The 16481-nt window shown below is 34.3% G+C and overlaps 1 pseudogene; it reads left to right on the top strand.

The window, feature by feature from the left end:
• The window catches only part of LOC149546217 (leucine--tRNA ligase, cytoplasmic pseudogene), a 94023-nt pseudogene extending 81682 nt beyond the window's left edge, over window positions 1-12341 (top strand).
• Window positions 12342-16481: the final 4140 nt, after the last annotated feature.

Below are 16481 nucleotides of genomic sequence, written 5' to 3' on the forward strand. Positions count from 1 at the left end.
TTTAATTTAATAAGCAAACTAATTATATACAAACTAAGAATCTAACTATTTCTTAGTAGGACTCCATCCATTTTATATTCATTAATTAGATGCATAACCCTTTACATGTCATGGAACAAAGAATTTATAAGAGAAAAAAGAAGAAGAAAGAATTTAGTCAAATTAAAAGTGTCTAGAAGTGTCAAAAATAGAAGCTGATCCTTCACTAGGCATCTATCAGAGTTAAGTATCAGAATGCATTTTTGATGCATGGAAAGCTCTATTTTTGGAACTAGCAGTTAACTATCGGTGAACCTCTGGAAAAGTGCACCAGTGTACCAGCTCACCAACACACCTACACACCTTTGTAGCAATGCACTTGAACACCCATATAGCAACTCACTAGCTCACCTGAAAGGTCCAAAATTGCAAAATTCTATTGAGTGTCAAACTTGAAATTCTAGCTTCTAGGTTTTGTCCCTCTTCACACTAGAGCTATATCTGGATGTTTGCTCTCAAAATTCTCAATAATCTTAGTAATCTAGGTACATCTTGTATATCTAAAGCATCATAATTATCTTTGATGTTTTGTCTATAGTTTTCTACTTCAATACAGGTATTAGCAAAATCCCCATGTTTTCAATCTAATTCTAGCAAGGCTTCTTCTATTCTAAAGGCTCGCCAGATGTCATCATTAGTAGAAGCTTCTTCAAAAATCTTCTAGAACTTCTCTATAACTACCTCTATGGGAATTAATTTCTCTTCCTCATCATCCTCAAAAATATCCAAATATGCATTGCAATAATGTTTCTTTACCTCCAAAATTCTATCTTGGGCTTGGTCTTTGAGTTGATGGATCTCCGCATGTAATGTTTCCATTACTTTATTATTATTCACTATTTTTTCAATCCAATCATCAACTAAATATAAATTCTCTATTGTATATACATCTAAAAAAATCCTATACCTCTACCCTTTTATAGGCTTTAATGCCCATAAATCTTTACTCCAAGCATGTACTTCATCCATTATATTGAAATCTTGCTTCAAAATTGCTACCATCTTGTCTACATTTTTTTGTGTAGCATGTAGTAGCTTAAGATTTCCTCAGATGATTAGGACATCCTTATCCTCAAAAATTTCTCACCATTGCTGATAGGCATTCAAAAATAGATTCAACTATACTTTTCCCCCATCTCTTTTGTTGAGTGCAGCATTCAGAGTCTCCTCGGGTTATTCTAGATCCAAGGGACCAACAACTTCAGCTAAATATCCCTTTAGGATTTCATTTTTCCTACAAAGTGTTCTAAGTTCTACCCCTTCTTGCTCTAAGGTTCTAAAGACATCTTTTATCCTCATTATTACCATCAACCTAGTGGTATTGAATGTTGGCTTCCCAAGGATAACCTTCCTAATATGATAGTCCTATGGGCCTAGATCTTCTAAATCTACATCAGGAGGAGGGATAGCCACTTATGTGCATATGTCTTGATTCTGATCACTAATGATAAAAGCCAACAGTCCTGCTTCTCTTGAAGGGGACTCAGACTAGGTCAGAACTTCCACCAACTTGAACATGTCCTCTTCATTGGTAGTGAATTGTGGCTTTTTACTTCTTATCATTTCCTTTTGCAAGCACCTTAGGACTTCTTCCACTGAGGGCCCACTTCTTAAGGATGAAGGAGTTTTTTCTGCCACTACTTTCCCCTTATCACTCCTCTCTAGGGTTCTTTCTATTAGAGTAAATATTTAATTATTAGTTATTTATTCTATTTACTTAAGCTTACTTAGGTAAATGCATTTTATTTATTAGTTGTAGTCTAGGAGTTTGTTATAAGTTGTTGACAATATAGGAGTTTGATCTCTCCTAAGTCATACTTATCATCTCACCTTGTTCGAGGACTTTCCACCTCATGTGGATGTATGCTTAGTTGTCACACTTATCTCCTAGCATCTTCTAGCTTGTTCTAGAAGATTCCTTGAGCTCTTTATATTCGAGCTCCCTCATTGTATCAATCAACATAAGACATTTCAGCATATTTTAATTACATATTTTCTTGTGTTTGCATATCTTGTTGTCTCTCATGTCCATTTAGGATTTTTTCCCTTGCTCCACGCTCTTCCTTCCTTGGCTTCCCTTTGACAGGATTTTGCATGCAAGTGATCTTGGGCATCTTTGGAGTTGGATTTCATCAACTCCATCATGGTATCAAAGCCTCCCTACTACTGCTTTGTTGAAGGATTTTTGAAGCCATGATTTGAAGTCACAAACCCTAGTTTGTTTGTGCATTTTTCTTCAAATCGATGGAACAACAAATTTATAGAGCACTTTCAGCCCAAACGGATGTTGCCATTGGATCCAAAAGGCCATTTGTAGTCAGAATTCATATAGAACTTGTCAATTTTGGAGATATAGCTCTAGGAGGTAAAAAAAATTGCTTGTAGGGCTTCCGTATGGTCATACAGACAATTTTTGGCAAAAAAAATATTAATTTTTTTTTTTGCCACGCCACCCAATGGCCACCAAGTAGCCACTACCATGCCACTATGGCACCACCTAAGTGCGACCCATAGTGGCTATAGCAGGCAGGGCCACCCCAGGCTCCATCACGGCCTGACTACAACTAATCCACTACTACACCTCCCGAGATCATGCAGCCTTTGCCATAGTGCCTCCCTAGTTCACCACTCCACTAGATATCTCTACCTACCTGTGGCTTCATCCATTTAGCACTCATGGTATAGTTAGTAGAAACATAAACAACCATAATCTACCACATGGCACTTTGCCATGTGGCCCCTGCCATGTCAGCCGCCTATCATGTGGTGTCCACATGGCACTACCATGTGGCTTTCTTTTTTGCTATGAAATTCATTTAGCCATAAATTTTAAACTCATTATTTGCTGAAATTAGCATGATGTCATTGCATCTTAGTCATTGCACCTCTCCAAAGTCATTTTGACCTACTTGTAATTTTTTGGCGATAACTTGAGCATATAGAGGTTTTTTTCCAATTTGAAAGAAGTGCTAGAAAGATGGTTTCAAGATAGAGACATTAGCGTAGGTATTTTTAGGTTTTGATTTAGTTTTGTTTCTTATTTTTTTAGTCAAAGTTCAAAGTCCTATTTTTGACTCCGACATGCATATCTTTTGCATCCCATGTCAGTTTTTTGAAAACTTTATATTTTTGGAAAGCTAGTTTTGTCACCTTTTCAGAAATGTAGTCCTTTTTCTTAGATTTTGGCCCATGCTCTTAATATCATATTTTTGGAATTTTTTTTATATGGTGGATATCTTGGGTGTTTTAGGTCCGAGGATCATTTTTCTAGCATGGTTTCCTTTGTTTTAGGTTGTACTTTCTTTTGTGTCAACTTTTTTCCTATTTTGGTCATTGCAGCTATCATTTTGAAGCACTTTTATGTATCACACTAAGATAAAGTGTCAGTCTTGCATTTTGAGGTCATGAAAGTTATTTTGAGTCAGTTGTACATGCACTATTTTCATAAAGCACCATGGGGGGGATAGTTGTTTTCTATTTTAAGCATTCTCCCTTTGTCAAGTGAGTGTCCCTTCCATGACATTAGCCCCATGTAGTGTCAGTGTGACTATGTCTTTATAGGTGTTTTTACCTTTTCCTCTCTTGTTGTTCTTGGTTCATTTGTAGGAGACTTCGGCCCACCTTCTCAGTTTCCTATCATCTCACCCCATCTACATTAAGGGGGGGTTATGTTGTTGTTCTAATGCATCCTTAGTTTGATGGTTTTTTAGTGTGAGCTATGTATTCAGTGGTTGATCCTATATACAAGGTGATTGCAGTGGTTGGCTACCTATGCATTTCAGTGAGATGGATCATCTACCATATAGACACGCTCAGTTTGTGCCTTCTTCTTCTTTGGAGGTTCTTCAAATCAAAAATTTTCTTTATGATGGTAGAGTTTTTGTGACTTCTTCATGCTTCAGTTATGCTCTTCATGATCACTCCTTGTTCCTATTTTAGGAGACATTCCCCTAGTTGGAGGCTTCTTCAGTTCTTAACTAGGTTTTTACCTCTTTTTGGGGGAGGGTTTTTCCCACATGGTTTTCTCTCTTTTCCCATTTTTAGAGGTTGCATCTTTTGCATTTTTACATGGGTACCTAACATGGCCTTGTTGCTAGGACCCATTCTGCATTTCTTAGTTTTTGAGCTTAAGGCATTTCCCTAAGTTGCACTTAAGGAATTAATTATTAATTATTTATTCTATTTACTTAAGCTTACTTAGGTAAATGCATTTTATTTATTAGTTGTAGTCTAGGAGTTTGTTGTTGACAATACGAGAGTTTTTCCTCTCTTAAGTCATACTTATCCTCTCACCTTGTTTGAGGACTTTCTACCTCATATGTATGTATGCTTAGTTGTCACACTTATCTCCTAGTGTCTTCTAGCTTGTTCTAGGAGATTCCTTGTGCTCTTTATATTCGAGCTCCCTCATTGTATCAATCAACATAAGACATTTCGGCATATTGTAAATACATATTTTCTTGTGTTTGCATATCTTGTTGTCTCTTATGTCTATTTAGGGTTTTTTTCCCTTGCTCCACACTCTTCCTTCCTTGGCTTCCCTTTGACAAGTTTTTGCATGCAGGTGATCTTGTGTGTCTTTGAAGTTGGATATCATAAACTCCAACACTTTCCATCTATGAAGGCTCTTCTTCTATGGTTTCTATCTCAGTGGAGCCTATAGTTTGTATCTCAGTGTCTTGGGAGGCTTGCTATAGATATTCAACCATTTGTCCCTCTTTAGACACTTCATCAGTTGTTGTTTGTTGTGACTCTTCCTCTTGCTCCTTTTGAATCTTCTCTTCTTTGGTACTTGGAGGTCAAGGAGTAGCCGAGTCTTTATCCATCATTACAACTTGTACTAGGGATGGAGGAGTAAGATCTGGACCCTATGATTCTAGTGGCATTTGCATCTAGTCCTTTTATTGAGGCTCATTCATTGGGGTATCCTAGATCTTATCCCCAATCAACTTTGTTTCTATATATGTGAAGTCAAAATCTAACATTTTGAATACATCATCACCCCCTACCTCCTTCTCATCAACCCATTATTGTACTTCATCCTCTAAAGTAGTTATTTCTTGATAGAGGGCCACACCACCCTTACCCACTCGCAATCAAGAGTGAAACAATATGGATACCAAGAGAAAAAAAAATGCTTCACAAATAATTTTATTATACTTGAAAAATCCTTACAACACCCACAAGATTATATGACTTCTTCAACATAAGAGAAATCCTAAATAAGAGTCTTCACACCAAGAGCTTCACCAATAACTTCTACTTGAAGAGCTACACCTTTAGAGTTTTCACACCTTGAAGTCTTCATGCCTTCTAGCTTCTACTTCTAAAACTTGATTAGAAATGCTCATATCCATTCCTTAAATAGGCACTTACCACCCAATGCATGACTTATCCACAACCTTCTACACAATATCCACAATCTTCTAAAACTTCCATAACCTTCTAGAATTACAACTAAACACCGCCATGTGGCCCAATTAGAAAATTACATTTCCTTTATGGATCACAACAAATATTAAATGCAAGATTTAAGAAAGTTTCCACAAGCTTCTAAGATGCCACCTATACACCTCAATTAATGTAATGACAACTATTTTTCTTATTTTTCTATTTATGCCACCTATGCACCTCGAAAATAAAAATCCTCTTTTCCTTTCTTTTCTCATTTTTATTTTTTTATTATTTCTCCTTTAATTTTTGTCACTTTCTCTCTCCTCCAATTTTTTTTTTTATTTTAAATTTTACATTCAACATGTCTCCCCTTTATTTAAGATGCTCCTGCATCATTTCTAGAGGTTCTTCTAGGACTAATGGCAGTGTCACAATGGAACTTCTCCTCCTTTCTTTCTCTGTGGCTCTTGTGAGCCATGTTCTTCTTTCAATGGCACATCTTCCTCCTCATCTTCCTCTTCTTCTTCTTCCTCTTCAAAAGTGGGGTCTAGGATAGATGGAAAAAACCATCCTTCTGATCACTCTTTTCCTTTTCTTAATAGGGCTCTTCATTTTTCTTAATTTCTTAGGGGCTAAAGGGGATGCTTGTTCTACCTATAAAGGAGGAGAGACATCTTGTATTTCACCCCTATTTCTATGTGGCTAGGCATAATTGGTGGTAATTGAGGGTCTACCTAGACTTGGGAAGCTCTAGTATCTTCCAACCCTTGCACATTTTCTTCTTGTTGTTGTGAAGGTGTTGGGATTTCACCCTCCTTTGGTTTGGCTCTTTGAGGAGAATTCCTCTTTCTTTTTCCCTTTCCTTTCTTCTTTGGAGGGTGATAGTATCCAATCTATTAGTCAAGTTGGTATACTATTTTTGGCCTCATTGGTGACTGGGCTGCAAAGGTAGGAGTTGTAACTTTCTTCCCTCTACCTTTGGCTGGGCAGGCTTGCACATGAAAGATTACTATCTTAGGTATTGGATCAAGTTTAAATGGTTTCCTAATCCAATCCTAAATCATCTTGATAACGTGTCTCACTTGATTATTAATATCATCATTCTCCCCCGTCTTAACCTCAACATTCATTATGAGCCTTTCTCAAATTTTATCTATGTTGAATAGAGGGTCAAGTAGCTCCCCTAAGTCTTGTTGTAGTATCTACAATGGAATACTGACCTTTAGAGTCTTTTTTACCCAATACAAAGTCATCCTAAAATAATCCCTAATATACATCATAGTCATTTGTTGAATTCATCCAGTGATCTTTGATGGCTTCTGTATTCTAGAATTCCTTACCTACTAGACTTTGGACTCTCCTAATGTTTTCAAAGAATGGCCTTGGGTAATTGTACTCTTCTAGGGGATATTAGTCCCATTCCTATTCAAAAGAAGGAATATCCTACTTCTACTTTACTTGGTAAGGTCCTATAATCAAAGGCCATGTCCAACATGGTCTATGTTGTTTCCTCACTCTATCATATGTGGACTCAACTTGTTAAGTAATCTCGAAAAGAACAAGTCTGTCACTAGGGTATCTTGGGAGCTTCCTCAGATTGACAATGGCACCAGTTACCCTCAAATATGTGAATGTTTTTAATTGAATATAATAGGCACCAAGTGCTATTACTTGTGCCATTGCCTCATCTGATAACCTCTTCCCATAATCTCCTTTTATGAATCTAATTATGGTGAATATGAAGGCATCATTAACAATAGTATTCATTGCTCTATCCTCAGAGCTTCTTCCTTATCAAATAGGGGTAAACAATTTATGGCCAAGAATTTGGATCCTGCATGATACTTTTTTTATATAGACTAGGGTAATCCATCACCCTTGTGGCTAATAGGTACACCAAATACGATATCTTGTAGAACATATTTTTTTCCTTCACTACTTCCAATTGTTCACATAGATTCTCACTCAATGTAGTGGCCTAGTCAAGTTGCATCTTTTCTATCTTAATAATCTTGATAAAAATTGTCATGAAGACATTCAGGTGTCTAGCTATCGGCAGACCCATCACTCTACTCAAAAGTATGATTGAGTATCCAATATCTTCTTTCATATATCCCTTTTCATATCCACCTTACCAATTACCTTCCCTAGAGGAGTCTTCTCTATAATATGAGAGGAATAGATGATCTCATAAGCCTCTTTCAAGTCCTCTCTATACCACCTTTATGCTACCTCATAGGTTAACCTAATAAACTAGTCCAGCCTCAGGAGATGGAATACTCTCTTAGTATTGTTAGGTTAGAGATCAAGGAAAACTTCTCTAGTCACACTCTTCACCACCCTTTCCTCAAGGAAAAAATTTTATGCAAGTGTCATAATGAGCTTTGAGGATTGCACCAACATTGGGTGTGAAGCTATGTTTACCCATCAGATTAATATATAAACTATAGCTGATCTTTCAGTAGGTTTGTTGAATATCCTTAGGAACTCCCCCAAATTAGTGTACCCCAAATTTGTGTCCTTAATCTTAGAGTAGTCATCTTGGAACCTCAACTTTGATGGAACACCTTGGAATTTGAACACAATGGCTTTTGGTGTCATTTTCTTGCTTGATGAAGATGCCATTATATCTACACAAAAGAGGAAAAAAACCATTAGTCCCTATCGAACCAAAATTTTACAAAGTGACATTTATTTGAAAACACAAGAACACCCATTTTAACCTCTTAAAACAAAAAACAAATTTAAAGACAATAGGCACATGATGAAGGTGCACTTGATGCACAATATTAAATTTTCTTTGAAATCCTTTTAAAAAAAATAGGTGCACTAGGGAGCACATATTTAGTGATGTTTTAGATTTCGAGGTGCACACTAGTACACCAAGTTAGGTGTGCTAGTGTGCACCTAATTTCACATTCCTTTTTGCTTAAGTTATGTGTTGGGGGTGTGGAGTAGCACTCTAACTTAGGTGTTCTACTGTGCATCCCTATGGGTTTTGTGTTTTTATGTTTGTTTTAAATTTTTTTCTTAGAGTTTTTTAAGTTTTAAACTAGTGCTCATTAACAAGGAAAAGATGAAGTGCTCTATCATTTGCAGGTGAAGATAGAAGAAGGCACACCAAATATAGTGTGTAGGTACAAAAAAGGTAGAGACGTGGTGGACCTTGAGTCTGAAAGGGCTATAGTGTGAGAGGCTTGTAAGTAGTGTGTCAGAGGAGAAAAAAGAGCAAGGTAAGGGAGTGTAAATCTCCCTCCCCCTTTTATAGACTAAGACACCACTTTAGCATAGCTACACAACTATGTAGTTGTGCTACTATGCAATTGCACAATAAAAATATGCAAAAGAATTCTTTCCATCATTTGGCATACTAGCACACTAGGTTAGGTGCACTAGTGTGCACCTATTTAAATTTTTCACTTCAACTCATCTTGTCAAAAATTTTGATTTTCTTGATATGTGAGCTTCTCTGTCAGGCTCTAAACACAATCTAGGAGACTAGATAAGACCTCAAAATGACTCAGGCCCTAGACTAGGGTCCCAAAAAAGCCTAAAATAAATTAGGGGGTTCCCATTTTTGACTGAAATGGAGTATGTTTTGTGGGACCACAACAAGAACTCAATCCTTTGAATTGATCCATAATTAAACTTTAAAATATCATTCCCACACTTACCTCTTAATTTCCTAGTTGGGGGTGGTGTAATCACCTAATCCATTGGATGAAGTGACCCCATCTAAACTTGTTGTACTAAAATCTTCCTTCTTCTTCCATGTATTGTTCATCTACATTCTAACTCCATTGGATACTTCTTATAGTTGTAGTAATAACCTTCAAATATTTTTTTTCTTGATGTCTTGCTCTTGAAATCATGTGCCTAATATCCTTGATTGTTGTATTTGTGACGGTTGCCCAAAAAAATCTTTTTAGGGTTCTAATTTTCATTGTTTCTCCTACAAACATTTTCTCTATGACCTATCTTTCCACAATTATGAAAAGAAGGCTTTTAGTTCTTACCTTTTTTATTCCTTTGTTCACTACTTTTGGATGATTCTCCTTCTTCACTACTAGTGTAACCCAAACTAGTAGTATCACTATTAGATCTAGGAGATGGTCAAAATACTTGATGACTTCACTAGGTCTATTGAAAATTTCAGAAAATTATTTTGTCTTTTCAAATAATTTCTTCGCTATTCATTTTGCAACTTTAGTGTTGTAATTTCAATATCTTTCCCATTCAATTCATGATTGGAAATCATTATTTGATTCAATTTTTCTACTTGTATGCAATAAATTCTATTCACCTTTGATGTCTTCTCTTCTAGTTTGTAGGTCAATATCATTTTGTCATCTTCAATCATGACTTTTTCCTCTTCAAATTTTTTTTTCTACTTGGTCACCTCACATAGAAATACTAATTGGACTTCTTGTTCTATCTTAAGATTTCTAACCTCTTTAGTTAGGACACCATTCTTTTCCATCGAATTTGCAATTTCAATATCAAATTCACTTGTGTTTCCATCTACAAATAATTCAATAGTGTCAATCTCTTGATATTGTGTGGCATTCTCTTCAATATTGATCTCTTTCTTTCTCTTTAATGATCACTTCAACTCATCTCTTTCTTAATTCAACTAATGTAGTGAAAGAAGGATTTCAATCTTCTAATTATCAATAACCTTTACCAACTTGTAGAGTTTCATCTTCAAGATCTTTCCTCAAAGCTTCAAATCATTTCAGAGAACCAACTCTTTCATACCAATTTTTGGAAATACAATAGGAAAAGTAAACTCTAAGAGGGGTTTGGTGGGGGGGGGGGGGAGATGGATTTGAATTAGTCCTTCAGTTATTTAACCACAAATTCATTCACTACACATCCACTAGTAAATTTAGACCCAATTTTTGATGAGGATTCGTCTCAATTTTGACTCCACTATGTCAACAAAATGACCAACATTGTCATCAATCTTTTTTCATCAATTTTATGCCACCCTAAACTTGTATCAAAATTTTGATGTTTCTATGGTAGATATATCAATGAAACTATTATCAAGATATCCATCTGAACCCATAAGCATTGTGTACTACACTTTCCACCTATGTGAGTAATGGTTGTCAAAATTATGATGAACACTAGTCAACATGCACGTTGCATGTATGAAATCCCCATCAAAATGTTATACATCTATACATCAAAATTTTAATGAATGCTAGTTGAAACTCATGTCATACATATATCATCCTTGTCAAAATGCTATGCTCCTTTGCATCAAAATTATGATGTCCAGTTCTTTTTTAAAAAAATAATATATTATCGATCAAAATATGTATAAATGATAGTGCAACTGGAGATTTTATTATCACTTAGAGGGCTGCCCCTAATATTTCGTATCAAAATATGTCCAAGGTCCCCTAAAATCCATCATGCATTGTTGAGTTGATAGGATATGATGTAATTGGACTTCCATTTAGTTCACCTCTTGCTACTAGATCATTTGGCCTTGGAAAAAGAATTCCATGGGATGAATAGTTTCATGTAGAATCTTTATCTAACTCCACACTATACATGGTGTATTATACCTTGTCACTCACCTTTTGCAAAATGGGGATATCTATGGTAAGATTTCCACTATAATAAAAGTTGATTAGATGACAGATGAAGTTTGGAATTATGTGTTTTGTGGGGGTCCTTTTCCACACTTGAATATTCCTACTAACTTGCTAAAGTGCATGAAGAAAGAGTTTGAATATTGGTACCCCTTTGATTTATGAGTTTCTAGTAAGGATTTCATTCAAAACCATCTCACCTTTTGCATTTATAACCACACAACAATATTTCCAGAGGAGAAATGGACACATTCATTTAGGTGTAATGGGCATCTTATGCTCATCTTGGAAAATATGTCAAAGTATATAGGCAATTTTAGAAATCTATGTCAAGCAATAGAGGACTTCTCTTTAGATGCTACTTGATCTTCTTTGGTTGATGCAGGTGACTAAACATATGATGCCAATTTGGTTTTTGAGACTACTAATGCTATAATTCTTTGGCTTAAAAAAGACATCATATGGATGGATGTGACTTTTCCTTTAGTAGAATCCTTGAGGCAAGGGTCCCCTTCTACTTATGCACATAGTGTGTTTTCTAATAAAATAAATATTTCCATTGAGTTGACTAAAAAGATCTACAACATTATTATGTTTAGGGGGGCCTTGAAGACTGGTTTCTATGATCTTCAGGCAGCTCGAGATGAGTACAAATTATCATGTAGTTTAGGTGGCATGAATTGAGATTTGATATGGAACTTCATGGATGTCCAGACATAGTTAATCACTCCCATATGTTCTCACTATGAAGAGCATGTATGGAAAGAAGTTTTAAAGAGGCAAGGATTTTTTGTCAAATTAGGGTGGCCAACTACACAGCCACGCAACCTTACACTACAATATGCTAATAAGTATTTGTAGGACATAATTGTTTGGATGAGGAAGCTTTTTCAGAAGTAGATGTTTTCTCCTAAGAAGGCTAAGAAAGATACATCAAATGCTGCAATCAGACCTGAAGAGTTAAAGACATCAACATGATTTCTCTACGTTGAAGAGGAATAAAAAGACTAGAAAGAAATATGTCTGAGGATTCTCCAAGATAAGTATAATAGAAACAATCACTTCTTTGCTCCAAACTAAGAAATATTAACTTCTTTGAAGGAAAGTCCCATTGGAAGGCATTCTAATTTTAAGAAAGTACTTAAATAGTGCATGTCCTTTTTGATATTTAAAAAAGATGAGACTCTTGCTATTGGGATAGTATTCACCTTTTGCATTTATAACCACACAATAATATTGCTAGAGGAGAAATGGTCGCATTCATTTAGGTGTAATGGGCATGGCACTAGTGGAAGAAGGTAAAAATCCACTTCCATTTGGAAATCTAAAACAAAATGGATAAAAGCCATATACTTCATCTAAAATAGAGACATCAATTAAATCTAGGTAGTTAGATTGATAGTAGACTGCCATAATAGTGTATCCATATTTGTGGTAGGAACAGATTTTGATGGCATAGGAAAGTTGTTTATATGAAAAATAGAGCTCTAATCAGTAAGATAATGATCAATAAGTAGTACTATGCCTGTCAACCAGTGAGTTCTTTAGTTTATTATGCAATTTTTTCATCAAGAATATTCATCTAAAACATCACATCATCTGCTAGAATTTAGTGCACATCTAAATGCAAGTTGTTGTCTCTAATTTTGCTCTCCTTTGGAAAAGTATGTCATATCCTATATGCGTTATCATTCATTTTGTTACATTTGTATAGTTATATCACATGCATGTCTAATCTCCTATTCTCTAATGCCCCCTTATCATTTTCTATATGACAACTTCATGAAATGTGAAAACTCCTATACTCTATGCACTTTAGAGAGCAAAGAATTTTGATTACAATGGGGATAAAAGTCTATAAATTCATGTGAACTATCTTTTTTTCTATAAAAATATATAGAATATATTTATTTTTGCAATATGTATAAAACACTTTTATACTTTGTAATGATTTTTTAATTAATGAATGCACCTTATATTACTCCAAATTAGATGATTCACATTACCTAAGAATTATGTCAACTAGGAAAAATTAAATGTCAACGTACAGGGACAAAGGAAAAGAGCACATAGGCATGTGTCTCAATAGGGATAAGGTAAATATCCTTCCAAAATGAAAAAGTAAATAATTATCCAAAAGGTCACAAATTCCAATACTAAGTAGGGAAGCATCTTACAAAAAAATAGCTTTTTATATTACCAATGTACCCTTAGGTTGCCAGAAGACTTGTACTAGTACTTTTATAGGAAACTGGTACCAAGACTAGATCACCTATTTTTGAAAACAGGAGATGGGGATGCTTGGAGATGTCATTTTTTTCATATAATATTATATTTATAGATAATATAATATATCACAATATTGAACTTTTAAAACAAGAACCGTAGTAATGTTTAACAATGAACATTAACTTTAAATACACAAATGGAAAATGCCACTAAGTCAAAGAGTCCATAGTTCACATTGTATATTTGAATAGTTTGATAGAAAACTAACTTAAATAATTACTACAATTACCAATAACTAGTTTAAATAAATAAAAATTTATCAATATTACTGAAAAATTAAGCATTTAAGGTGAAATGTCATTTACAAGAATCACCTAATTAAATGTTTAAAAATCAATAGATAATTTTGCAGCTTATGTTGATGTATTGTATTCATAATTGCCTAGAGCCAAGTATACTTGTCAGCATAAATGGTGAGAAAAAAAATAGATATGTAAATAAAAGTATAAAAATGTAGTTATTAACAAACAATCGCATAAAGTACCTAAACAAATTTTATTGGTGTTGCAGTTCTTGATAACGGAGAGGTAACATGATCTAGTTAAGTTATAGGACTGAAAATTGCAACTTCCTTTACAAGGCTTGCAAGATAGCTGTTTGTTAATCAGACAAATCCTATGATGGTTCCCTGCATTAATCAGATACAAAATGTAGCCATTTCTATGAAGTTTTATATGTCAATATACATAATGATTAGAAAATGATAGTATCTATCTTGTTGTTTTTGAGTAAGCCTACGCCACTTAGAGAGCCAATGGAAAAGACAAGTGATAAAAAACCAAACAAAATCTCATTGATTACTTTGAGTTTTGTTGTGATATACTTTTTGGATCTATCAATCTATGTCAATATACTATTTGGATTTCTTAGTGACATAGACTGATAGATCCAAAGAGTATATCACAACAAAAGGATGGGTACAGTTGGTAAAAAAGTTACTCATAGTGCTAGAAGCATCATTGTCACCATAGAAGGTAGCATGAGCTTATTGTCAGCCATTATTTTGTGCAAGAACAATTGGAGAGCTAGGTAAACATATAATTGACAATACTAAAGCCATGTAGACACCAAGGAGAAGCCCATTTTGATGTGTAAGAAAAACACATAACAAAGAAATAGGATTCATCATTGTAAACTAATTCATAAATAATACTTGACACAAAAAAAATTAGCAATCTTTATTTTAAACAACAAAACAAAAGTATGTTTGAGAAAGAAAATTAATAGTAACACATTATTTTCAAATTAAAACAACAAGACAAAAGTATGTTTGAGAAAGAAAATTAATAGTAACACATTCTTCAAAATAGGAAACAATAAAATTGAACGTAACTTACACTCCATAAAAATGCAAATGACTAACCTACTAAAAGAGCATTATTTACACAATAAGGAAATTTAGCAAACTCAAATTGATGAACATCAAGTTTTCCCTTCTTGGCATTTGGATCAACCGACTCTTTTTAGAAAATAGAGACAGGTTATGTGTTACTTAGTGAATAGGCAATGTAAAGGTTCATAAAAATATAATAGATGTGCTTTGTAATAAAACCCTAGTTTTAAAAACCTATTGTCATAGTGGTTCTATCATTACTAACCTGGCACAACTTTCATAACCAATATGAAAGGAACATTATGTTGGTATTTTTCAACTACTGAACAACAAAGCTCAATACCAAGATAAGAATATCAACAAATCTAGGGACTAGCTACTTCCCATTAACAATTATGTATGCATATTATTTGGATCCAACTTCAGTAAAACCAAGATTGGCTTTCTACTCTTTAGGCTCTGCAAAACCAAGGTGGGTATACCTAGGAGTTGATTCAAATGAATGTTGTTGTGTGAGGATCTATTAGTTTCATTTTGATTCTCATCTTATGCCTCTGACATATACATAGTTTATCCATTCATTGATATTTTTAGATGATATACATCCCTTATAACGAATTTGGTCACAATCCTCCTTAGGTTTACAAATATTTCTAGAAATAGTAGCTATCTAAAACTCAGATATCATATGTAAATGATTGCTAACCTCTTTGAGACTCTTCAAATAGTAAAATAAGGTTGATTTTGATTTTTTAGAATTGGTGCTCATTCATGATCTCTCTGTCTATAGACTAGATTAACTAGATCAGTACATCTTCCATTGGGATTTAAAAGTCTACTCTAATTTGTGGACCTAATTGATTACATTACAACCAATACTATCAACAATTCTTACTGGAATTCATTCTTATGGATATCCTTTCTATTACCTTAGTAGATTCACTAAAGCATTTACTTAATTCATGAAACCAATAGCAATAATGAATCAACATACAACCTAAATGAATTTCATTCAATTGGACAAGATTTTCTCACACAATATCAGAATAACTAGGTAACAACAATGGAGACAAAATTCAGTAAGAAAAGACATAGGGAGAGTTCAATTTTGTATTAATCTTCCTTGAAAATTGTATACAATTGTAATGCAACTCAGAAGGACTCTAGAAAAAGACACAAGGATCATGTAACATCAATGTATTCTTAGAAAAATTGCAATGAAGATACATGATAAAGCTTGCAACCATAACTAGACTGACCAATATTCAATGTAAACTAAAATTGCATTAGAAATTGGACCATTCTCTAGCCTTGGAATGTCACTGATATAGAGTGAGATGAAACAAGCTTTAGGCATAGAGAATTGATAGGTTTCCTTTTACAAAAGATATTTACATTTTACAAACAGTTGCAAAAGGACAAAAACTTTGTGTAACAGAAAGATAATACACCATATTATTCTTTTTTTAGGTCCCATTTCTGTTACATCTTCACATGCTACTAATTTTTTGATTGGCTGCTATTCTAAATCTTTGGTATATGCAGTTGCTAGACTATCCAATGATGAATTTTGTTCTAGCAATTGCAAATCAATCTCAACTAGAGGGTTTTCACTATTTCCATCATGAACCGATAGAGTTACTTTTATTCTTGTTTCTTCCTCTATCATGTCAATGTCTTAAGCCTCTAGACCTACAACTAAAATTGGTTTCTTGCCTTTATCTTTTTCTTCCCTCTAATCTTGTGCAATTGTATCAATGACCTATACTTCATTTTCTTGCATCTCATCATCAATTTTAGCTTCTTCCCACTATTCACCA

Source organism: Cupressus sempervirens, chromosome 7 (genome assembly GCF_028749045.1).
Source record: "Cupressus sempervirens isolate cs-2001-9-10 chromosome 7, ASM2874904v1, whole genome shotgun sequence".
Lineage (NCBI taxonomy): Eukaryota > Viridiplantae > Streptophyta > Pinopsida > Cupressales > Cupressaceae > Cupressus > Cupressus sempervirens.